This window comes from Neovison vison, chromosome 12, assembly GCF_020171115.1.
Source record: "Neovison vison isolate M4711 chromosome 12, ASM_NN_V1, whole genome shotgun sequence".
Classification (NCBI taxonomy): domain Eukaryota; kingdom Metazoa; phylum Chordata; class Mammalia; order Carnivora; family Mustelidae; genus Neogale; species Neogale vison.
Genome location: NC_058102.1, coordinates 132,590,433 through 132,616,750, shown reverse-complemented (window position 1 = coordinate 132,616,750; position 26,318 = coordinate 132,590,433).

Sequence of the window (26,318 nt, the reverse complement as noted above, 5' to 3'; positions counted from 1 at the left end):
GGGAGCAGGCTCCCTGCTGACCAGAGAGCCCAATGTGGGGCTCCATACCAGGACCCTGGAATCATGACTTGAGTCGAAGGCAGAGGTTTTAACCCACTGAGCCACCCAGGTACCCCCTCTTCCTTATGTTTTTTTTTTTTTAATTTTTATTTTCAGCGTAACAGTATTCATTGTTTTTGCACCACACCCAGTGCTCCATGCAATCTGTGCCCTCTCCAATACCCACCACCTGGTTCCCCCAAACTCCCTACCCCAACCCTTCAAAACCCTCAGATAGTTTTTCACAGAGTTTGTTTTTCATAGTCTATCATGGTTCACCTCCCCTTCCAATTTCCCTCAGCTCCCTTCTCCTCTCCATCACCCCTTGTCCTCCATGTTATCTGTTATGCTCCACAACTAAGTGAAACCATATGATAATTGACTCTCTATGCTTGACTTATTTCACTCAGCATAATCTCTTCCAGTCCCATCCATGTTGCTACAAAAGTTGGGTATTCACCCTTTCTGATGGAGGCATAATACTCCATAGGGTATATGGACCACATCTTCCTTATCCATTCGTCCGTTGAAGGGCATCTTGGTTCTTTCCACAGTTTGGCGACCATGGCCATTGCTGCTAGAAACATTGGGGTACAGATGGCCCTTCTTTTCACTACATCAGTATCTATGGGGTAAATACCCAGCAATGCAATTGCAGGGTCATAGGGAAGCTCTTGTTTTTAATTTCTTGAGGAATCTCCACATTGTTCTCCAAAGTGGCTGCACCAACTTGCATTCCCACCAACAGTCTAAGAGGGTTCTCTTTTCTCCACATCCCCTCCAACACATGTTGTTTACTGTCTTGCTAATTTTGGCCATACTAACTGGTGTAAGGTGGTATCTCAATGTGCTTTTAATTTGAATCTCCCTGAGGGCTAGTGATGATGAACATTTTTTCAGGTGTCTGATAGCCATTTGTATGTCTTCATTGGAGAAGTGTCTGTTCATATCTTCTGCCCATTTTTTTATATGATTGTCTCTTTTGTGTGTGTTGAGTTTGAGGAGTTCTTTATAGGTACCGGATATCAATCTTTTGTCTGTACTGTCATTTGCAAATATCTTCTCCCATTCCATGGGTTGCCTCTTTGTTTTGTTGAGTGTTTCCTTTGCTGTGCAGAAGCTTTTGATTTTGATGAAGGATACAAAGTCAATGTACAGAAATCAGTGGCTTTCTTATACACTAACAATGAAAATACAGGAAGAAAAATTAGAGAATCGATTCTATTTACTATAGCACCAAGAACCATAAGATACCTGGGGATAAACCTAAGCAAAGAGGTAAAGGATCTGTACTCGAGGAACTACAGAACACTCATGAAAGAACTCGAAGATACAAAAAGATGGAAGACCATTCCATGTCTTGGATCAGAAGAATAAACATTGTTAAAATGTCTATACTGCCTAGAGCAATCTATACTTTTAATGCCATTCCAATCAAAATTCCACGGGTATTTTTCAAAGAGCTGGAGCAAATAATCCAAAAATTTGTATGGAATCAGAAGAGACCCCGAATCTCTAAGGAAATGTTGAAAAACAAAAATAAAACTGGGGGCATCACATTACCTGATTTCAAGCTTTACTACAAAGCTGTGATCACCAAGACAGCATGGTACTGGCATAAAAACAGACACATAGACCAGTGGAAGAGAGTAGAGAGCCCAGATATGGACCCTCAACTCTTTGGTCATATAATCTTCGACAAAGGATGAAAAAATATCCAGTGGAAAAAAGACAGTCTCTTCAATAAATGGTGGTGGGGAAACTGGGCAGCTATATGTAGAAGAATGAAACTCGACCATTCTCTTACACCGTACACAAAGATAAACTCGAAATGGATAAAAGACCTCAACGTGAGACAGGAATCCATCAGAATTCCTAGAGGAAAACATAGGCAGTAACCTCTTCGATATCAGCCACAGAAATTTCTTTCAAGATAAGTCTCCAAAGGCAAAGGAAACAAAAGCAAAGATGAACTTTTGGAACTTCTTCCTTATGATTTTAATAACATTTTCTTTTGTATAACTTACTTTATTGTAAAAATATAGTATGGAATACATATAACACAAAACACAGGTTAAGTAACTGTTTTTGTACACGGAAATTTTCTGGTCAACAGCAGATTATTAGTACTCAAGTGCTTGGGGAGTCAAAAGTTATTCACATATTTCTGACTGCAAAGGGTCGGTGACCTTAACCCCTGCATTATTCAAGGGTCAACTGTATTAAAATTAATTGTCTGATTGTCAAGGTGGTACAGTAGTTATGCGGAACGTACTGACTTGTAGGATATAAATGCTATGGTAATCAGACATAATTTAACAATTGTCTTGCAAATGGTTCTGGGGTAAAAGTTCTTTTTTTTCCTTCTAATTTTAAGACTGTTCTATAAAAGCAAAAAATAAACAGAAAATGTGAAAATCCTCAGGCAAATCTTATTTCAACATGAGGGAAGAGCTATTAATCAGTATTTATTTATTTATCTGTTTTTTAAATTTTTTAAAAGATTTTATTTATTTATTTGACACAGAGAGAGAGAGATCACAAGTAAGGCAGAGAGATAGATGGAGAGAGAGATGGAAGCAGGCTCCCTGCTGAGCAGAGCGCCTGATGTGGGGTTCGATCCCAGGATCATGAAACCATGATCTTAGCTGAAGGCAGAATCCCAACCCACTGAGCCACCCAGGCAACCCAGAATCAGTATTTAAAATTAAAATTATACATAGGTATTATGGCACTATAAAAATTAGAATATGTGTAAACATTGACAATAAACTTAGCAGCAATATATCAAAATAATGTCTGTCTAAATCTCTACCTTCATATGTAGTAATAAAAATTGGAAAATACCAAGAAGTTATCAATTAACATGACTGAAGTATTCATGAAAACTTGGTTGTTTGAGTGCTGTTTAGAAAGCTGGTATTTGGGCAGCCTGGAGCATGTAAAACCCATAATGCTGATTTCCACATAAAAAATCTGCTTAAAAGTTTACTAGCTGCCAAGAAACATAGCTTAAAATATTATATAAACTTTCATTACACACATGGTCCAGAAATATTTTCCTTTAATAAAGATTTTTGCATATCATCCATTTAATAGGAAACAATTAAAATGTTGTATAAACATCCAGTAAATAAATTCTTACTATTTATCTTTCAGATGCTATACTTTTGCTTCAGAAACTCTGAGTACTCTCTGTATGCTTTCATTACGTCGTCACAACCTGTATGTCTTTCAAAAGTAGATTCTAAATAGGTGGCCTCACCAGATAAGCCTGATTCAAATTCAGCAGCAGCTGAAAAGAAAACGAATTACAGTCTTTATATATAATAATTCATTTTTAACTAAAAGTTACTAAAAAAACAAAGTTGAAGCCTAATGAGTGTTATGAAGAATGAAAAATATCTAATACAACTACAATATAAAATACAAGATCACTTTTATTTTTATTTTTTCTGCTTACTTTTTTTAATAATTTTTTTCAAAGTAAAAGTATTTATTTTTTTTAAAGATTTTATTTGACAGATAGAAATCACAAGTAGGCAGAGAAGCAGGCAGAGAGAGAGAGAGGAGGAAGCAGGCTCCCTGCTGAGCAGAGAGCCTAATGCGGGACTCAATCTCAGGACCCTGAGATCATGACCTGAGCCGAAGGCTGCAGCTTAACCCACTGAGCCACCCAGGCGCCCAAGTATTTATTGTTTTTGCACCACACCCAGTGCTCAATGCAATCTGTGCCCTCTCCAATACCCACCACCTGGTTCCCCCAACCCCCCACCTCTTCAAAATCCTCAGATTGTTTTTCAAAGTCCATAGTCTATCATGGTTCACCTCCCTTTCCAATTTCCTTCAACTCCCTTCTCCTCTCCATCTCCCCTTGTCCTCCATGCTATTTGTTATGCTCCACAAATAAGTGAAACCATATGATAATTGACTCTCTATGCTTGACTTATTTCACTCAGCATAATCTCTTCCAGTCCCATCCATGTTGCTACAAAAGTTGGGTATTCGTCCTTTCTGATGGAGGCATAATACTCCATAGTGTATATGGACCACATCTTCCTTATCCATTCATCCGTTGAAAGGCATCTTGGTTCTTTCCACAGTTTGGCGACTGTGGTCATTGCTGCTATAAACATTGGGGTACTGATGGCCCTTCTTTTCACTACATCTGTATCTTTGGGGTAAATACCCAGGAGTGCAATGGCAGGGTCATAGGGAAGCTCTATTTTTAATTTCTTGAGGAATCTCCACACTGTTCTCCAAAGTGACTGCATCAACTTGCATTCCCACCAGCAGTGTAGGAGGGTTCCCCTTTCTCCACATCCCCTCCAACACATGTTGTTTCCCGTTTTGTTAATTTTGGCCATTCTAACTGGTGTAAGGTGGTATCTCAATGTGGTTTTAATTTGAACCTCCCTGAGGGCTAGTGATGGTGAACACTTTTTCATGTGTCTGATAGCAATTTGTATGTCTTCATTGGAGAAGTGTCTGTTCATATCTTCTACCCATTTTTTTTCTGCCCATTTTTTGATATGATTGTCTGCTTTGTGTGTGTTGAGTTTGAGGAGTTCTTTATAGATCCTGGATATCAACTTTTTGTCTGTACTGTCATTTGCAAATATGTTCTCTCATTCCAAGGGTTGCCTCTTTGTTTTGTTGAGTGTTTCCTTTGCTGTGCAGAAGCTTTTGATCTTGATGAAGTCCCAAAAGTTCATCTTTGCTTTTGTTTCCTTTGCCTTTGGAGACTTATCTTGAAAGAAATTTCTGTGGCTGATATCGAAGAGGTTACTGCCTATGTTTTCCTCTAGGAATTCTGATGGATTCCTGTCTCACGTTGAGGTCTTTTATCCATTTCGAGTTTATCTTTGTGTACGGTGTAAGAGAATGGTCGAGTTTCATTCTTCTACATATAGCTGCCCAGTTTCCCCACCACCATTTATTGAAGAGACTGTCTTTTTTCCACTGGATATTTTTTCATCCTTTGTCGAAGATTATATGACCAAAGAGTTGAGGGTCCATATCTGGGCTCTCTACTCTCTTCCACTGGTCTATGTGTCTGTTTTTATGCCAGTACCATGCTGTCTTGGTGATCACAGCTTTGTAGTAAAGCTTGAAATCAGGTAATGTGATGCCCCCAGTTTTATTTTTGTTTTTCAACATTTCCTTAGAGATTCGGGGTCTCTTCTGATTCCATACAAATTTTTGGATTATTTGCTCCAGCTCTTTGAAAAATACCCGTGGAATTTTGATTGGAATGGCATTAAAAGTATAGATTGCTCTAGGCAGTATAGACATTTTAACAATGTTTATTCTTCTGATCCAAGACATGGAATGGTCTTCCATCTTTTTGTATCTTCGAGTTCTTTCATGAGTGTTCTGTAGTTCCTCGAGTACAGATCCTTTACCTCTTTGCTTAGGTTTATCCCCAGGTATCTTATGGTTCTTGGTGCTATAGTAAATAGAATCGATTCTCTAATTTTTCTTCCTGTATTTTCATTGTTAGTGTATAAGAAAGCCACTGATTTCTGTACATTGACTTTGTATCCTGCCACATTGCTGAATTATTGTATGAGTTCAAGTAGTTTGGGAGTGGAGTCTTTTGGGTTTTCCATATAAAGAATCTTGTCATTTGCAGAGAGAGAGAGTTTGACTTCTTCATTGCCAATTTGGATACATTTTATTTCTCTTTGTTGTCCGATTGCTCTTGCTAGGACTTCTAATACTATGTTGAACATGAGTGGTGAGAGTGGGCATCCTTGTCGTGTTCCTGATCTCAAAGGGAAGGCTGCAAGCTTTTTCCCATTGAGGATGATATTTTCTGTGGGTCTTTCATAGATAGATTTTATGAAGTTCAGGAATGTTCACTCTATCCCTATACTTTGAAGTGTTTTAATCAGGAACGGATGCTGGATTTTGTCAAATGCATTTTCTGCATCAATTGGGAGGACCTTGTGGTTCTTCTCTTTTCTCTTATTAATTTATTCTATCACATTGATTGATTTGAGAATGCTGAACCATCCTTGTAGCCCAGGGATGAATCCCATCTGGTCATGGTGGATAATCTTGCTGTTGGATCCTGTTGGCTAGGATCTTGTTGAGAATCTTAGCATCCATATTCATCAGTGATATTGGTCTGAAATTCTCCTTTTTGGTAGGGTCTTTGCCTGGTTTGGGGATCAAGGTAATGCTGGCTTCATAGAAAGAGTCAGGAGGTTTTCCTTCTGCTTCACATTTTTGAAACAGCTTCAGGAGAATAGGTGTTATTTATTCTTTGAAAGTTTGGTAGAATTCCCCAGGGAATCCGTCAGGTCCTGGGCTCTTGTTTTTTGGGAGGTTTTTGATCCCTGTTTCAATCTCATTACTAGATATTGGTCTATTCAGGTTCTCAATTTCTTCCTGCTTCAATTTTGGGAGTTTATAGTTTTCCAGGAATGCATTCATTTCATCTAGGTTGCTTAGCTTATTGGCATATAACTTGATAATAACTTTGATAATTGTTTCTACTTTCTTGGTGTAGTTGTGATCTCTCCCTTTTCATTCATAATTTTATGAATTTGGACTTTCTCTCTTTTCTTTTGGATTAGTGTGGCCAATGGTTTATCGATCTTATTCTTTCAAAAAACCAGCTTCTAGTTTCATTGATACATTCTACTGTATCACTCGTTTCTACCTCATTGATCCAGCTCTAATCTTGATGATTTCCCTTCTTATGTTTGGAGTTGGTTTGATTTGTTGTTGATTCTCCAGTTCTTTAAGGTGTAGAGACAGCTGCTGTATTCTGGATTTTTCTATTTTTTTGAGGGAGGCTTGGATGGCTATGTATTTCCCCCTTAGGACCGCCTTTGCTGTATCCCATAGCTTTTGGACCAAAGTGTCTTCATTCTCACTGGTTCCCATGAATTGTTTCAATTCTCCTTTGATCTTCTGGTTGACACAAACATTCTTAAGCTAGGTGGTCTTTAGCTTCCAGGTGTCTGAGTTCCTTCCAAACTTTGCCTTGTGATTGAGCTCCAGTTTCAAAGCACTGTTATCTGAGAATGTGCAGGGAATAATCTCAGTCTTTTGGTATCAGTTGAGTCCTGATTTGTGACCCAGTATGTGGTCTATTGTGGAGAAGGTTCCATGTGCACTTGAGAAGAATGAGTATTCTGTTGTTTTAGGGTGGAATGTTCTGTATATATCTATGAGGTCTATCTGGTCCAATGTGTCATTCAATGCTCTTGTTTCTTTATTGATTTTCTGCTTCGATGATCTATTTCTGAGAGAGGCATGTTAAGATCTCCTACGATTCGTGTATTCATATCAATCTGACTATCTTGATTAACAGTTTTCTTATGTAATTGGCTGCTCTCATATTGGGGGCATAGATATTTACAATTGTTAGATCATCTTGGTGGATAGTCCCGTTAGGAATGATGTAGTGTCCTTCTGTATCTCTGACTACAGTCTTTAGTTTAAAATCTAATTTGTCTTATATGAGAATTGCCACCCTGGCCTTCTTTTGAGTCCCATTGGCATGAAAGATGCTTCTCCACCCCTTCCCTTTCAGTCTGGGTGTATCTTTAGGTTCAAAATGGGTCTCTTGTAGACAACATATGGATGGGTCCTGTTGTTTTATCCAATCTGCAGCCCTGTGCCATTTTATGGGCGCATTTAGGCCATTCTCATTGAGAGTGATTATTGATAGATACATTTTTATTGACATCGTGTTAGCTTTGAAGCCTTTCTTTCTGTATATTGTCTCTATATTTCTGTTCAATGCTATTCTTAGGATCATTCCGCTTTTATAGAATCCCCCTTAATATTTCCTGCAGTGTCAGCTTGGTGGTTGCATAGTCTTTTAAGCCTTGCCGGTCTTGGAAACTCTTTATCTCTCCATCCATTTTGAATGTCAGTCTTGCTGGATAAAGTATTCTTGGCTGCATGTTCTTCTCACTTAGTGCCCTGAATATATCTTGCCAGCCCTTTCTGGCTTGCCAGGTCTCTGTGGACAGGTCTGACATTATTCTGATGGGCTTTCCTCTGTACGTAAGGAGCCTCTTTGACCTAGCGGCTTTCAAGAGATTATATCTACAATTATGATTCCTCAATTTGACTATCAGGTGCCTTGATGTTCTTCTGGAATCTATAGTCGGGTGGAGACTGTTTGGCCTCTAGTAAATAAATGCTGGTTCCATTAGCACGATTGGGAAAATTTTGATGAAGAACTTGTTCCACTTTATCTTCCAGACTTCTTTCTTTCTCCTCCCCTTCAGGGATTCCAATAATTCTGACGTTGAAATGTTTCATGGCACCCTTTATTTTCCTGATTCTGTTTTCGTGGTTTCTAAGCTGTTTGTTCCAGGCTTCCTCCTGATCCTTTCTCTCTGTTTGTCCTCCAGATCACTAATTCTATCTTCTGTCTCAGTTACCATAGCTTTAGAGAGAATTTAGATTAGATTGGAACTCATTAAGAGCATTGTGAAGCTCATTCCTGGTAGCTTTCAGCTCTTCCCGAACATTGAAAACATGATCTCTGGTCTCTTTCAGTTCGGCCCTAATCAGTTCCATTTGGTCATTCATGGCTTTCTCCAACCTAACTATGCCTGGATAATTGTTAGCCTGAATTCTCTTTCCAACATATTGTCTATGTTGATAGCTGTTAGCTCTGTTGCAGAAGGCCCATCCTCTGTATTTTTCTTCTGTTGGGCATTCCTCCTCCTAGTCATTTTGGTGAGAGATGGCTGAATGGATGTAGCTGGATGTATCGACCGTGGTGCAGTCAAGGTGCACCCTGGAATGCTTCTGAGCAATCAGGGTTCCCCACCCAAATGAGAGAAAAAAGAAAAGAAAAGGAAAAAGAGAGAGAGAGAGAGGGAAGAAAGGGAAGATAAAATAGAAGGTTCAGCCCAAATGGGCCCCAAGGTAATATTGATGAAGTATACAAACAAAAACAGATAAAATAAAAGACTGCCCACTGGCATCTTCTGCTCCGGTAGAGATCCAGACGTGTATAATTCTGATATCAGGCTGATTTTGTGGGTGATTGGAGTTCTTTGGAAGGTAATCCGCTCACTTTAGTATACAGGTTGAAACGGTGCCTACTCCTACTTCCTGGCCATCCTTCTTACCTCATTCATCTATTCTTATCTCTGTGGTTAAGTATGGCAGGACCCGTTGGATTTTTATGGTCAAGACCAGCAGAAAAGTCTCTTGTCTTTAGGAAGAGAGGGGAACCTTCCAGACTAACAAGCCACCTGATTGTTTCTACAAGATCATTTTTAAATATATTTTGCTCATGGTTGCCCACTGAGGTAATTGCTATTGTGGATAAATATCAGAGCTTCTGTTTTTCTCATTACAAGATGATAACAGAGCCCACCCATGAACAATCATATAGGACAGACTGAAAAATCAAGCAGGCAAGTTTCAGCATTGAACATAAGAACTTACAGAAGGAAAATCCTAGTTTTCTATCAATATTGTCTGCTTTTTGGTGGAGGGGATATGTAAGCTGATACCTGAAGGACAGGGAAGAAGCATGCCAGGTAGAGGGAAGATGCATATACAAAGAATGTACACAGAGAGTGAGAAAGAACACTTGTGGAATTGCAAGTAGCTGATGCTGAAGAGGTGGGAGAGCAAAGCCACAGAGTAGGGTAAATGTTAGTGATAGAGAAGGCTGAAAAATCTGGCAAGAACCAAACTTATTTGGGTGTTTTTATTCCATGTACAGAGCTTGGAATTTTACCCAATGGCAAAAGGTAAATCAATGACAAAATCAATGACTGGAGATTTAAATGTCACCTGTCAAGTGACAGCTATTTGAACTATAATTGCTTAACTATTACCGAAGACAAGACTGCTTTTTTTGGTGGGGGAGGGTGTTTATATCATTAGCAGAAACAAGGATTTGAGAAAGCCCACATATTTAGGTTGACAGTTCCAGAGGCAGAGGTGAAGGAAGATTACAGCTTGAAATAACAGATAAATAGGCATTTGGAGATTTTTTTAAAAGTCTGAAGCAATGACTAAATGAGGGATAAGTATATATCTCATTATGTTTATGTTTTACATTTTTATTAGACATATATTAAAAATTTTAACATAGTACCATTATCCAAACCATGGAAAGCAATGCCATTTAGTATTCATAGTTTATTTCAGAAATCAATGACCACCTTAATTCAGAAATTTGGCAACATACCTTCCTTTGCTGCTCTAGTTATAGTTTCTTCCAACTCCTGATGCACCTGAAATTAGTCAAATATTATTTATAATGTTCAAGTTAAACAAGAGACATTACTGTAGGAATTACATATATCTTATGAAATGTGAACTTAAAATAACACTATTATATCCTCCATGTTGTTATGCTCCACAAATAAGTGAAACCATATGATAATTGACTCTCAAGAGGAAAAGGGAGTTGAGGAAATTGGAAGGGGAGATGAACCATGAGAGACTATGGACTCTGAAAAACAATCTGACAGTTTTGAAGGGGCTGGGAGTGGGAGGTTGGGGGAGCCAGGTGTTGGGTATTATGGAGGGCACAGATTGCATGGAGCACTGGGTGTGGTGAATAAACAATGAATTCTGTTACACTGAAAAGAAATTAATAAGAAAAATTTAATATAAAACAACCACTACTATAGACTAAATTAGGGATTACTTAAATAGAAAGATAATCACATAAATAAAATAAACCCCTACTTATTTTAATCTTAGGTAACAGAAGAAATACAAGTAATGCTATTTAGATAAATCTGATAAAAAGTACAATTAATATTGGTCTATTAAATATACAAAATTTCTGGAAGAGGAGGAATATGGCAGAGGCGTAGGGGACCATAGTTTTGTCCAGTCCCTGGAATTCAGCTAGAGTTTTCAAATAATTCTGAACACCTGTGAACTCAACCTGAGATCTAAGAAAAGAACTGTTATAATTCTACAAATAGAAAAGTGACCACGTTCTGCAAGGTAGGAGGTGTGGCATGGAGAAGTGAATCCAAGGTGATACATGGGAAGATAAACTGTTGGTGGGGTGGGGTGCATAAACCGCCTATCAGAACGTGATATAGTAGTGGCATGCAAACTGAAACTTTTATAAGTCTAATCTGATGAGAGACATCCCTTTTTGAAAAGCACTCAGGTGGAGAAGTAGGTCGGAATCCTCGGTAGAACTGCCTGATCTCAGGATCCCCAGGGTCACAGAAAGAATGGGATGCCTGAGTATGGGAGAGTTCCCAGGTGTTTCAGCAGGGAAGCCAGCTGCAATCAAAGAGCATAGGAGGGGGCTTTCAGCTCAGTGTTGCCATTAACCACAAACCCCATCCCGTTGGGTAACTGCTCTTAGAGTAAGGGCCCAACACACAGAAAAGCCAAGGCACGACCTCCCTCCCTTCCCTTGGAGGAGCAGCATGAATGCATGCCACAGGAGACTGCGAAGTTTGGAAACTCCAAAGGGGGTAGCATGGCTGAGATAAAAATGCTCAAAGGTTGGGCATGCAGAGAGTGCATACAGAAACCAGGGAGACAAAAGTGATTGACAGATTTTCTTTGAGGGCACACTGAAGAGTGGAGTGTGCCCACTTTCAGCTCTAGGGCTGGACACTGGGAGGCTCACATTTTCATTCTAATCCTCTCAAGTGGTGTGGAAAACCGTCAGGGAACAAAAGCCACAAAGAGGAATCTGGAAACCCTTACTTAGCCTGCCCCCCTGGCAAGGGCAGTGCAATACCACCAGGGTGAAGACCTCCAAGAATCAGCTAAAGCTCAAAGGCTCCTCCCCCAGAAAATCAGCAAGAACTTAGCGCTAGGATCAACTTTAACCAATCACAGAGAACTGCAGAACTCTAGTGCTAGGGGAAAATACTATATAGGACTCATGGCTCCTTAATCTTTCTAGTTTAATTTTCTTTTTTTTTTCCATTTCAACTAATTTCTCATTTTATCAACTCAGGTTTTTAAATTTCTTTTATTTCAATTTCTATAGTTACATTCTATCCGTTCATAGTGTTTATCTTTATTTTTGATTTTATATATATTTTTTTCTTTCTTTACAGGTGGGTATTATATACAACTGATAGTTAACTGAACATTATATCTGAAACTGATATATCATGTATCAGCTAATTGAATAGAAATTTTAAAAAATTCATCACACATCACTTCTCGGCCTTTTGGCTAAGATCAAGTGTAAAAAATTCATCACATACATAATGGGTAATGGTGAAATAAAACACTACTTATCTTTTATAGACTTACTGAGCTATAATTAACTAATAAATATTAACTATTTCAAATTTAAAAAATTGGAGGCTCTAATGGGTAGGATAAATGAAACAGAAAGGAGAAGTAGTGAGATAGAAAACAAAATGATGAAGAAGAAAGAAGTTGAGAAAAAAGATAGATAAAGAATTACTGGGTCATGAGGGGAGAATTCAAGAAATAAGTGACACCATAAAGCAAAACAATATTAGAATAACTGGGATCCCAGAAGAGGAGGAAAGGAAGTGTGGCAGAAGGTATATCTGAGAAATTATATCAGAGAACCTCCATAATCCAGGGAAGGAAAAAGGCATTCAAATCCAGGATGCACATAGAACACCCTTCAACATTAATAAGAATAGGCCAACACTTTGACATATAGTAGTGAAGCTTGCAAATTTCAGAGACAAAGAGAAAATCCAGAAAGCAGCTCAGGACATGCCAGAAAAGACTGGCAAGGTATCGTCAGGGTGCTAAACCAGAACAATATGCAGCCAAGAATACTTTATTCAGCAAGGTTCTCATTCAAAATAGAAGGAAAGATAAAGAGTTCCCAGGACAAACAGAAACTAAAAAATCTGTGACCACCAAACCAGCCCTGCAAGAAATACTAAAGGGGATCCTTTAAGCAAAGAGAGAGCCTCAAAGTGAGATATACCAGAAAGGAAACAATATACAGAAACAATGACATTACAGGTAATACAATGGCACTCAATTCATATCTTTCGATAATTACCCTGAAAGTCAATGGGCCACATTCCCCAATCAAAAGACATAGGGTATCAGATTGGATAAAAAAGCAAGACCCATCAATATGCTATCTGCAAGAGACTCATTTTAGACCCAAGGACACCTCCAGATTGAAAGCGAGGGGTGGAAAACTATTTACCATGCTAATTGACATCAAAAGAAAGCCGGGGTGGCAATCCTTCTATCAGATAAATTAGATTTTAAGCCAAAGGCCATCATAAGAGATTTGGAAAGACACTATCATAATTAAAGGGTCTCTCCAAAAAGAAGATCTAACAATTGTCAAGGTTTATGCCCCTAACATGGGAGCAGCCAATTACATAAGCCAACTAATAACAAAATTAAAGAAACACATCGAGCATGATACAATAAATGGTAGGGGACTTTTACACCTCACTCACTGCAATGGACAGGTCATCTAAGCAGAAGATCAACAAGGACACAAGGGGTTTGAATGACACATTGGACCAGATGGACTTCACAGATAAATTCAGAGCACTCTATCCCAAAGCCACAGAATACATATTCTTCTCCAGTGCACAGGGAACTTTCTTTAGTAGAGATCACATATTGGGTAACAAATCAGGTCTCAACCGGTACCAAAAGTTTGGGATCATTCCCTGCATATTTCCAGACCACAGTCGCTTCAAGCTTGACTCAATCACAAGAGGAAATTTGGGAAGAACTCAAATACACAGAGGCTAAAGTGCATCCGACTAAAGAATGAATGGGTCAACCAGGAAGTTAAAGAATAAGTAAAAGAATTCATGGAACAAAGGAATTTGAAAACACAGCCATTCAAAATCTTTGGGATGCAGCCAAGGAAGTATAGGGAAGTATAGAGGGAAGAGGGAAGTATAGAGCAATACAAGCCTTTCTCAAGAAACAAGAAAGGTCCTAAATACACAACCTAACCTTCCCCCTAAAGGACCTGGAGAAACAACAGCAAAGAAAGCCTAAATCCCTCAGGAGAGGAGAATTAATAATATCCAGAGCAGAAATCAATGAAATAGAAACAGAAAGTACAGTAGAACACAGCAACAAAACTAGGAGATGGCTCTTTGAAAGAAGTAATAGGATCAATTAACCCCTGGCCAGACTTTGCAAAAAGAAAAGAGAAAGTACCCAAATTAACAAAATCATGAATGAAAAAAGAGATATCACAACCAACAACAAGGAAACACAAACAATTTTGAGAACATATAATGAACAACTATTTGCCAACAAATTAGGCAATCTGGAAGAAATAGTAACAGAAAAACCTGAACAGACCCATAACCAGCAAGGAAACTGAAGCAGTCATCAAAAATCTCCCAACAAAGAAAACTCCAGGGACAGATGGCTTCCCTGGAGAGTTCGACCAAACATTTAAAGAGGAATTAACACCTATTCTTCTGAAGCTGTCTCAAAAAATAAAAATGGACAGAAAACTTCTAAACTCTATGAGGCCAGCATTACCTTGATCCCAAAACCACACAAAGACCCCACCAAAGAGGAGAATTACAGACCAATATTACTGATGAACACGGATGCAAAAATTCTCACCAAGATACTAGCCAACAGGATCCAACAGTACATTAAAAGGAGTATTCACCATGACTAAGTGGGATTTGTTCCTGGTCTGCAAGGGTGGTTCAACATCCGCAAATCAATCAATGTGACACAATATGTTAATAAAAGAAAGAACAAGAACCATATGATACTCTCAATAGTTGCAGAAAAACCATGTGACAAACTACAGCATCCCTTCCTGATTAAAACTCTTCATGGTGCAGGGATAGAAGGAACATACCTCAATATCATAAAGCCATCTACAAAAAGCCCACAGCGAGTATCATTTTCAATGGGGAAAAACTGAGAGCTTCACCCCTAAGGTTAGGAACACGGCAGGGATGGCTACTCTCACCACTGTTGTTCAACTAGTACTAGAAGCCCTAGCCTCAGCAACCAGACAACAAAAAGAAATAAAGGCATCTGAATCAGCAAGAAGTCAAATTCTCACTCTTCGCAGATGATGTGATACTCTATGGGAAAACCCAAAAGACTCCACCCTAAAATTGTTAGAAGTCCTACAAGAATTCAGCAAAGTGGCAGGATATAAAATTAATGCACAGAAATCAGTTGAATTTCTATACACCAACAATAAGATAGAAGAAAGAGAAATTAAGGAGTCAAAACCATTTACAATTGCACCAAAAACCATTAAGATACCTAGGAATAAACCCAACCAAAGAGGCAAGGGATCAGTACTTGCCTCTTCGGTAAACTTTCGAACACTCAACAAGAGAAACCGAGGAAGACACAAAGAAATGGAAAAACCTTCCATGCTCATGGATTGGAAGAACAAATACTGTTAAAATGTCTATGCTTCCCAGAGCAATCTATACATTCAACACAATCCCTATCAAAATACCATCAACATTTTTTTCAGAGAAGGTACAAATAATCCTAAGATTTGTATGGAACCAGGAAACACGTCAAATAGCCAAAGGAATGTTGAAAAAGGAAACCAAAGCTGGTGGCATCACAATTCCGGACTTCAAGCTCTATGACAAAGCTGTCATTATCAAGACAGTATGGTATAGGCACAAAAACAGACACACAGGTCAATGGAACAGAATAGAGAGCCCAGAAATGGACCCTCAACTCTATGGTCAACTAATCTGTGACAAAGCAGGAAAGAATGTCCAATGGAACAAAAGACAGTCATTCCAACAAATAGTGTTGGGAAAACTGGACAGCCACAAGCAGAAGAATGAAACTGGACCATCTTCTTACACCACACACAAAAATAAGATTCAAAATGAATGTAAGACCTACATGTGAGACAGGAACCCAACAAAATCCTAGAAGAGAACACAGGTTGTATTCTCTCTGACTCTGGCCAAAGCAACTTCTTGCTACACACGTCTCCAAAGGCAAGGGAAACAAAGACTTCATCAAGATAAAAAGGTTTTGCATAGCAAAGGAAGCACCTGACAACACAAAAAGATGACATACAGAATGGAAAATGATATTTGCAATTGAACATATCAATAAGGGGCTAGTATCCAAAATCTATAAAGAACTTATCAAACTCAACACCCAAGAAACAAACAATCCAGTCAAGAAATGGGTAGAAGAAATGAACAGACATTTCTCCAAAGAAGACACACAAATGGGCAACAGACATGAAAAAAATGCTCAACATCACTTGGCATCAGGGAAATAAATACAAATCAAAAGCACAATGAGATATCATCTCACACCTGTCAGAATGGCTAAAATGAACAAGTCAGGAAACAACAGATGTTGTCAGGCATGCAGAGAAAGCAGAACGGCTTATACTGTTGGTGGGAATATAAGCTGTTACAGCCACTCTGGAAAACAGTATGGTGATTCCTCAACTGAAAATAGAGCTACCCAACGACACAGCAATTGCACTACTATGGATTGACCTCAAAGATATAAATATATTGATCCAAAGGGGCACCTGAACACCAATGTTTATACCAGCAATTTTATTTATTTATTTATTTATTTGAGGCAAAATGAGAGATAAGAGAGCTTGAGTTGGGGAAGAGGCAGAGGGGGAAGAAGTAGCAGACTCCCCACTTAGCAGACAGCCTGAAGTGAGGCTCTATCCCAGGACCGAGGAATCATGAGATAAGCTGAAGGCAGTCACTTAACCAACTCAGCCACCCAGGCAACCCTTGGTAGCCTACATTAGATCCCATTTTGGGCATTCAGTGAGAGGATACCTTTCATGAGTAAGAAAATTCTAAATGGGAATACTTGTGATATACAGCTGACCCTTGACCAACATGGGTTTGAATGGTGCAGATCTACTTACACATGGACTTTTTCTGATACTGTATTTTAGTGTATTTTCTCTTATGTTTTTCTCATTAACATTTTTTCTCTAGCTTTATTGTGAGAATATAGTATATAATACATGTAATGTACAAAACCTGTGTTAATGAACTATTTATGTTATAAGTAAGGCTTCCAGTCACCAGTAGGCTATTAGTAGTTTAGTTTTTTAGATTCCATGCAGAAGCAAAATCATATGGTATATGCCTTTCTCTGCATTATTTCACTTAGCAAAATACTAGGTCTATCAATGTTGTCACAAATGGCAAATCCCATTCATATATATATATATATATATATATATCACATCTTCTTTATCTATTCATCTATTAATGAACACTGAGGTTGCTTCCATACTTTGGTTATTATAAATAATGTTTCAAAAAACATAGGGGTGCATATAACTTTTCAAATTAGTGTTTTCATTTTCTTTGGGTAAATACCCAGTAGTGGAATTACTGAATTGTACTGCATTTCTATTTTTAATTTTTTGAAGAATCATAACATTTTTTGACAGTAACATTCTATTCAGGCCTTATAAAATTAATAATCTGACAATATTACTAGACAGCCTTTTAAAACTAATAACTCAATACCACTTGATGGGAAAAACTTTTATTGAAGCAATTTTATAATACCATTAATAAATACTATGTAAAATATAAAATATTTTTATATGACATGACTTAAGGAATTACCAATGTAATGTTATTATCTTTTCCCCCATAATTTCCTAAATATTTACTTCTGTGACCTTTATTTCCAGGAGAGAACTGTGTTTAGATGTAGAAATAGCTTGAAGTCCACTAATAAGGAGAACACATTTGCAATTTTATTTATACTTTTTCATTTATCAAAAAATTAGGAGGGCAAGAAAATTATACACAGAAAACAATGTTCAATGTATCAGCAAATTTTAATTCAAAGAATTATTAACTAGAAGGATTTTCTCATAACTATTAGTTTTCAAACTATGGCTCATAGAAATCTAAGGGTCCAATAGGACATAGCAAGATTGAGGGCCAAGGAAGTCTACAGATGTAGTCTCATTTCTCCTTTAGCTACACAGCTCTACTTGTCTCTGTTTTATATAATACAGTTTAATGCAAAATGATTCACCTCCCCTTCCAATTTCCCTCAACTCCCTTCTCCTCTCCATCTCCCCTTGTCCTCCATGTTATTTGTTATGCTCCACAACTAAGTGAACCCATATGATAATTGACTCTCTCTGCTTGACTTATTTCACTCAGCATAATCTCTTCCAGTCCCATCCATGTTGCTACAAAAGTTGGGTATTCATCCTTCTGATGGAGGCATAATACTCCATAGTGTATATGGACCACATCTTCCTTATCCATTCGTCCATTGAAGGGCACCTTGGTTCTTTCCACAGTTTGGCAACCGTGGCCATTGCTGCTATAAACATTGGGGTACAGATGGCCCTTCTTTTCACTACATCTGTATCTTTAAGGTAAATACCCAGACTATGGACTCTGAAAATCAATCTGATGGTTTTGAAGGGGCAGGAGATAGGAGGTTGGGGGAACCAGGTGGTGGGTATTAGAGAGGGCACAGATTTTGTGGAGCACTGGGTGTGATGCAAAAACAATGAATACTGTTATGCTGAAAAGAAATAAAAAATTTTTTAAAAAAGCTAAGTTCTATTCTTTGGAAAAAAAATTTTTCCCCAGGGCACCTGGGTGGCTCAGTGGTTGAAGCCGCTGCCTTTGGCTCAGGTCATGATCTCAGGGTCCTGGGATTGAGTTCCGCATTGGGATCTCTGCTCAGCAGGGTCATGATTCCCTTCCACTCTCTCTGCCTGCCTCTCTGCCTACTTGTGATCTCTCTCTGTCAAATAAATAAATAAAATCTTTAAAAAAAATTTTTCCCCCAGAGGTAAAAAGTCACTAACTTAGTCAAAGTCCCTAATTTTACATAAGAGACAAAAAGGCCTCAGAAAGATTGTAGTTTGCCTGAGGTCAAAAAACCACCTCATTGCAAGCCAAGCATGTGTTTTAGGTCTTACTGAGCCTAGTGTTTTATGAGAGTTACTTCCTCAGATTCAGGAAAAATACATGCATTTTTAACTAGAACTCAAAGAAAATGAATACATGAACCTTTGTCATATGGTTCAATAAAGTTAAGTCATTAGGCAGAAAACAGCTTTCTAACTATAAATTTTTACAGTCATGAACAGAAATAAAGGAAATAAGTTATCTTAACTCCTATTAGTAACAGTCAAGATATTCAATTTATAAGCATAAATTTTTTTAAAGATTCTCGTTTATTTATTTATTTATTTATTTATTTTATCAATTTATTTATTTTCAGAAAAACATTATTCATTATTTTTTTTCACCACACCCAGTGCTCCATGCAAGCCGTGCCCTCTATAATATCCACCACCTGGTACCCCAACCTCCCACCCCCCTGCCACTTCAAACCCCTCAGATTGTTTTTCAGAGTCCATAAAGATTTTTATTTGACACACAGAGAGAGAAATCACAAGTAGGCAGAGAGGCAGGCAGAGAGAGAGGAGGAATCAGGCTCCCTGCTGAGCAGCAAGCCCAATGTGGGACTCGATCCCAGGACCCTGGGATCATGACCCGAGCCGAAGGCAGAGGATTAACCCACTGAGACACCCAGGTGCCCTATAAGCACAAATTTTTTTAACTTGAAGGGACAGAGAGCTTGAAGAAGAAAATCTTTAATTGAACCAAAGAACCTGAAACTGAGGAAATTCTTCCTTGAAAGAATTATTCATTTCCTTCAAATAAAACTTGGTTTATCAAAATCAATCAACAAATGAGTTACCTATGTTGTGAGATATTTATAGCAAAATTTAAAACACTGAACAGATTTCTCTTTGCCATCTAGCTTCTCCATTAGTTCATATGTACAAAAGACACGATTAACTTTAATTATAAATTAAATCTACTCAGAAATTATAGGTAAACCTTCATTTCCATGTGAGAACATTTCTCTACCTTCTTCATGACAGGAATAGAGATTCACCTAGTGGGTGAATTTGGGAGAAGGCACTAAACAGTGCCTACGTGCTTCCAAATCTCTTCTTTGTAGAGCTATGCCTGCCATAGTAACATGAATTGGGGTCTGCTTTCATCTTTGTGGGATGGGCATCAAACATCTGTTCCTTCCATTGACAACTCTGTGTGGAAGTGCCTAATTTGAAATAAAGTATTAGGAAGTTCGCTGTGGCTACATACCTAAGCCACGTCCTCCAAGTTGTTAGTATGTATTCAAGTCACTAAGCGTATCTCCAGCTGCCTGACTCCTGTGTTCTCAACTCAGAAAAAGAAGAGCAATGTCATCTGCCACCTACTCCACAATAGTTCCAACAAGAAAAATGATCAGACAATACTTAGAAATGGTTTCTTCTTCCTTGACTTTATACCTAACATTCATTGTTCAAAGCAACATACTTTAAAGAGGGAAAAAAGCTGAAAAGAACAATTTCAATAATAAACACAGAAAGTCAGACAAAATGAGGAGATAGATGAATATGTCCCAAATGAAAGAACAATACAACACTTCAGAAAAATTACTAATGAAACAGAGATAACTAATCTCCTTGATAAAGAGTTCAAAGAAATGGTCATAAAAATGCTCAGCAAACTTGGAAGAAGAATGGATGGATTCAGTGAGAACGTCAACAAAGAGAAAATATAATGAAGAACCCATCAGAGTTGAAAAATACAATAACTGAAAAGAAAAATACACCAGAGGGAATCAACAGCAGATTAAAAGCTGCAGATGAACAGATCAGTGATCTACGGGACAGGGCAGCAGAAGTCATCCAAGCCAAAAAAACAAAAAGATAAAAAAAAATTTTTAAATGAGGACAGGTTAAGGGACCTCCTAGGATCAAGCCCCACACCAGGCCCACTCAGGGAGTCTGCTTCTCCCTCTTTCTGTGGCCCTCCCCTCACATCTGTGTTCTCTCTTGCTTGCTCTCAAAAATGGATTAAAAGAAAGAAAGAAGAAAGAAAGACAAGGCCATAACTAGAAATAAGAAAATTATGAAAGAAATAGTTTTATTAGTAAAAGCAAACATACAATAAAAGTAATAGATCAGTTTTATAAAGTCAGTATGAATGTTAAAATACAAAAGTAGTAACAACAATTGTATCTACAGTAATTAGTTCAGAGATACACAACATAAAAAGATGTAAACTAAGACATCAAATACATAAAACAAGGTGGGGTGGAAAAATGTAGTGTTTTTAAAATGTGTTTGAACTTAAGTAACCATAAACTTAAAATAGACTTCTATGTGCATGGGATGTTATATATGAACTTCATTGTGATCACAAAAATCTATAATATACAAAAAATAATAAGAAAGGCAACCAAGCATAACACTAAAGAAAGTCCTCAAATTAGGAGGGAAGAGAGCAAGACAATAAGGAAACCAAATGAAAGAACAAGATTGAGGCCTCACTTACCATGAGCCTATGCTACTTTTGTCTACATTAGTAAGACCATGAATATACTTTCAAAACCATAAACCTATGTACATTGATTGAAATGGATATTTTAATAACAATGATACACAATGGAAACCAGCTGCTACTTAAAGTCTCCCTATTATTCCCATCTCAGTCATAAATCATTCAAGTGATGGCAGGGTAGATATATGTGAACTTCATTTTAAAAATTCCAGTTGTGGGGCACCTGGGTGGCTCAGTCAGTTAAGGATCTGACCTTGACTTTGGTTCAGGTCATGATCTCGGGATTGTTGAGACTGAGCCCTGCATCAGGCTCTGCACTGAGTATGCAGCCTGCTTACCCTCTGCACCTCACCCCCCACTGCCAGCTTGCACATACTCTCTCTCACCCTCTCTCTCTCTCTCTCTACAAAAAAAAGAATCCATTTTAGAAAAGGCTCCACCAATTGCTCAGCAGGACATTTTATAAAAATTGAAATAGAAGTGCTTTAAGTTTTAAAAAATGCTCCAAGTAAGACAACAATTAAGGATGTACTCTCAGGTGAGAAAATGACAGCAATTACAACTGAAAAAGTAAAATTAATCTCTTTAGCATTACAAGTTTATTTAATTCATAAAAAGGACTTATCATAGGCTCTTTTAAATAGTAAATATCCATATGTGATTAAGTGTTAGGATTCTTATTGTTCACTTATACATAGGGGTGGGAAAAATGGGTAATAGCAAACTTTAAAATTGTTATGAACCATTGCCAACCAGGAAATTAGTCAAAGCATCTAAGTATAGATTTCATTAGTGAGCAATAATAGTTACTTTCTAAAATCGAATTTAGATGTAGGTTTTTAAGAAATTTAAAATGTGTCCGTTTTGGGGTGCCTGGGTAACTTAGTCAAGTGTCTGACTCTTGTTTTCGGCTCAGGTTATGATCTTAGGGTTGTGAGACTGGGCCCCATGTAGGGTTCCACACTCAGCAGGAAGTCTGCTTGAGAACCTCACACTCTCTCCCCCTCTTGTACACTCTCTCTCTAAAATAAATAAAATCTTGAAAAAATAATAAAATATGTCAGTTTAGTTATATATATTGATAAAGGTTATAATAGGTATTTCTTGAAAGTAAGAGTTCCAGGATCTAAGGAAAAAAATCAAAATTTCTGTCTCATTTCTTTATTAGCACAAATAATTATGACTTTTACTTAGTGTGTATTAGTTAGCTAAACAACTCAGAATTTTACCAAATTAAAAACAAAAATTATATCAGGAATCTGAAACCCAAGGAAAAAAAGGAAAAATAACTAACCTTGGTGATGTAAGTATCGATGTCATTACATGAACGCCGTGAGTTTGAGGTAGGAATCACCATGTTTTCTCTTGGAGCAACATTTCTATTGAATAGTGAACTATTATTATTAACATTTCTACCATAAGGCAGATCTGGGGCTGGCCTCATATTGGCCTCACTAGTCCTGTTAGGATTACAAAACACAATGCTTAGTATTTCATTTCTCCCCAAATCAGTCCTTAATTACTTGCATTTTTTAAGTTTCCATAATAGTAAACAGAATGTGCCATTAAATAGTGTTTTAACATGGTAAATGTGACAGAGCAGACCTACTATGTATAATTTTAGGTTTAAAACTGTTCTAAAGAAGTACATATATTTCTAGGGTTCCTAACTAACAAGTAATTCAAATTAAGGAGGGAGAGAAATGGCTATTAGTGATGTTCATGGCCCAACAGGTTATACCTGCTGCCTTCTGGAATGGTTGTATTTAAAAGATTCTTGGGGATGCCATGATACTTACTTATATTTAGTAAACCAGTTTAGAGCTGCAAAAATAAACCATCCTGGGGGTCTGGGTGGCTCGGTCAGTTAATCATCTGCCTTCATCTCAGGTCAGGACCCCACAGTCCTGGAATTGAGCCCCACACTGGGCTCCCTGCTTGAGGGAAGCCTGCTTCTCCCTCACCCTCTGCCTGTTGTTCCCCTCTGCTTGTGCTCACTTGCTCGCTCTCTCTCTCTCTGTCAAATAAATATGTAAAATCTTTAAAGGAAAATAAAAATTTAAAAAATCCCTCAAAGACATTTTTCAAGCATTGGCTTTCACCACTCTTGTACATTTCACACATTACCTCAGAGAGATTGAGCATTTGGCACTGAGGAAAAATTTAGACGAACAATTGCTAGAAGACAAGTAGATGTGAAACAGCTCCAGAGGCAATTAGGTTATAACACAGATACCAGGGTACTGGGGGTGGAATCTACCATTTCCATCTTGACATTTTGGGTTAAAGATGTACTCTTCCAAAAATAAACTAACATTAATAAATAAATATTAATAAACTCATTCTATTTAGGGTAATTCTGACAATTTTATAATAATATTCTGTCTAAATTATAAACCTTCCAACAATTAGTTTAAAGACTAGGAGATCAGATTAACTGAAAATATGCAAGGGAAAAAAATAAAATCATTTAAAACAAAAAAAAAGAGAAATGCAAACTGACTTGGACTAGCATTTCGACAGTAAGTTCATTTACAAACATCATTTTTCAAAATTATACTATCTAGTTGGCTTTCACTTACTACTGATCTCATGAACGTGGCTCCAAAAAATTATGGTTTAGAGGCAAATTAATAAGCTAACTCTACTTTCTATGATTGTTTTAACTTACTTGTTCAGTTCATTTGACAATGACATTCGATGTGTTACTTCTTCTAGGTAGAGGTGCTTGTATCTGTCCAATTCTTTTTTACTAAAGTCTTGAGAATCTTTCATTTTGGATAATTCAAATTCCAGCTCTTTAATTCTGAGTTCCAATTGACTTCTTACTGAAGCATAATTATTTTCTCTTACCTGTGCTACGCTTTCTTGAAATGCTACTTGCGTCTAAAGCAAATCAAAAGCATAGTTTTAGTTTTAAAATTGTTACAACCTGGGTAATTACAGTATATTTCTTTCTTTTAGTTTTGTGCCAATGATTCAGAGAGCAATTTTTAAAGTGAAAAAAAAGCTGAAATGTAAAATATTTATCATTAATGTGAAACTGAATTAAATGTGAATAATGTTCATTCTTACATTAGAGCTCATGCAATCTGATAATTCAAAGAATAATAAAATCATTTAAATTTTTAAAAAGTGAACAAAACAACTTAAGAATAATCAAGGTACCTGGAGTGCCTGGCTGACTCAGTCATCTGAGTGCCTGACTCTTGGTTTCTGCTCAGATAGTGATCTCAGGGTCCTGGGATAAAGCCCTGTGTCCTACTCAGCATGAAGTATGCCTGGAATTTTCTCTCTACCTGTCCATCCCCCACTCGTGCTTTCCAAATAAATAAATAAGATATTTAATATTAAAAAAGAGGAATAATCCAAGTATGGTACCATTTCTTTTATGTAGGAATGCCCAGAATGGAGCCCAAACAAGCAACTGACTGAGCCACCCATGTACCTCATGATCAAAATTTTTAAAGCACAGTTTCTTCTTTTCCTCTCAATAGCCTTGTTTTATACTAACTGGTCTTAAAAAATAAAATGACTTTCTACTGTGAATCATTCTGAAAGATCAATTTAGTGTGAATAATAATGAAAACTGAAATTTTTAGAGGGAAGGAACAAATGCTTCCAGAAATTTACCAAATTGCTATAAAGGAAGTAGAGGAAAACTCTACACTGCATATAACCAAAATGTAATTTTCAGTGAAATGAATTAAAACATTTTATAGACAAATAAATTAACCTCTAAAAATAGATCGACTTCTTTTAATTTTTCTGCTACGTTCAATCTTGTTTCTTCAAAATCCCATTTATATTGTTCTATTTTACTATATTCTATCATGTTGACTTCTAAACAACTTCTGAGGTTTACTACTTGTTGTTCCAACTTCTTTTTATTCTTCTCTAGCTTTTCATATTTCTTCTGTATTTCTTTCATAGATGATAACTCCTGAATAAGAACCTGGTTTCTTGAAGACACAGTTTTCAGTTTTGCTGTAAGATCATCAACCTGCATGAATAAAATAATACAGTTTGGAAGCAGAGTGAAAAGAGTCTAATGCAAAACTAAGACCCCAAATTTTTTTCAAAGATTTTAAATCTCTGCACAAAACATGGGGCTTGACTCACACCCCCAAGATCAAGAGACACATACATTACTGACTGCTCCGGGCAGGTGCTCAGATTTAAAAATAAGTTCATTTTCAACAAAATGTTATCTATATTGTAGTACAGTCTTGGAATGTGGAACCTCAAATAACTCAGAAAATGAAGAACAAAATTCAAACCACTAGGAGTTGCTAAAATCGATCTCTGCTGTCATCCTCTTTGCCACACATTTGTATTTAATATTTATACTTTTATTTTTCTGATTGTTTCAGATTTTTCCTCCGTAAAATAACTGTAAGTCACTTCTTAGTAGAAAGTCTCTTAACCCTTCCCTCATCTTAACACTCCATAATTTTTTAAAGATTTTATTTATTTATTTATTTATTTATTTGAGAGGGAGAGAGAGCAAGACAGCAAGAGCACAAGAGCAGGGAGAGGGAGAAGCAGACTCCCCACTGATCAGGAAGCCAAGCATGGGGCTCAATCCCAGCATCCCAGGATCACGACCCAAGCCAAAGGCACTTAACTGAGCCACCCAGGTGCCCATGTACTCCATAATTTTTAAAGATGCTTTAGGAATACCATATTGACTTATGTAGGTCTGAGCCAATAAATGCTTACCAAAATAAGACATTGAAAATAAGACTCTAATTAATGAATCTATAAATACTGATTCTATTGCCATAAGCCTTTTTCTGAATTACAAATGTCTTATGCTAATTTGAATTGCATTCTGAGGAGAAATGATTCACAAGGTTAAGAAATCACATCTCTCAGTAAAAAAAAAAAAATAATAATGGGGAAAAATTCAGTGAGATGATCCATATATTTTTGGATAAAAAAAAATTCCTTAAC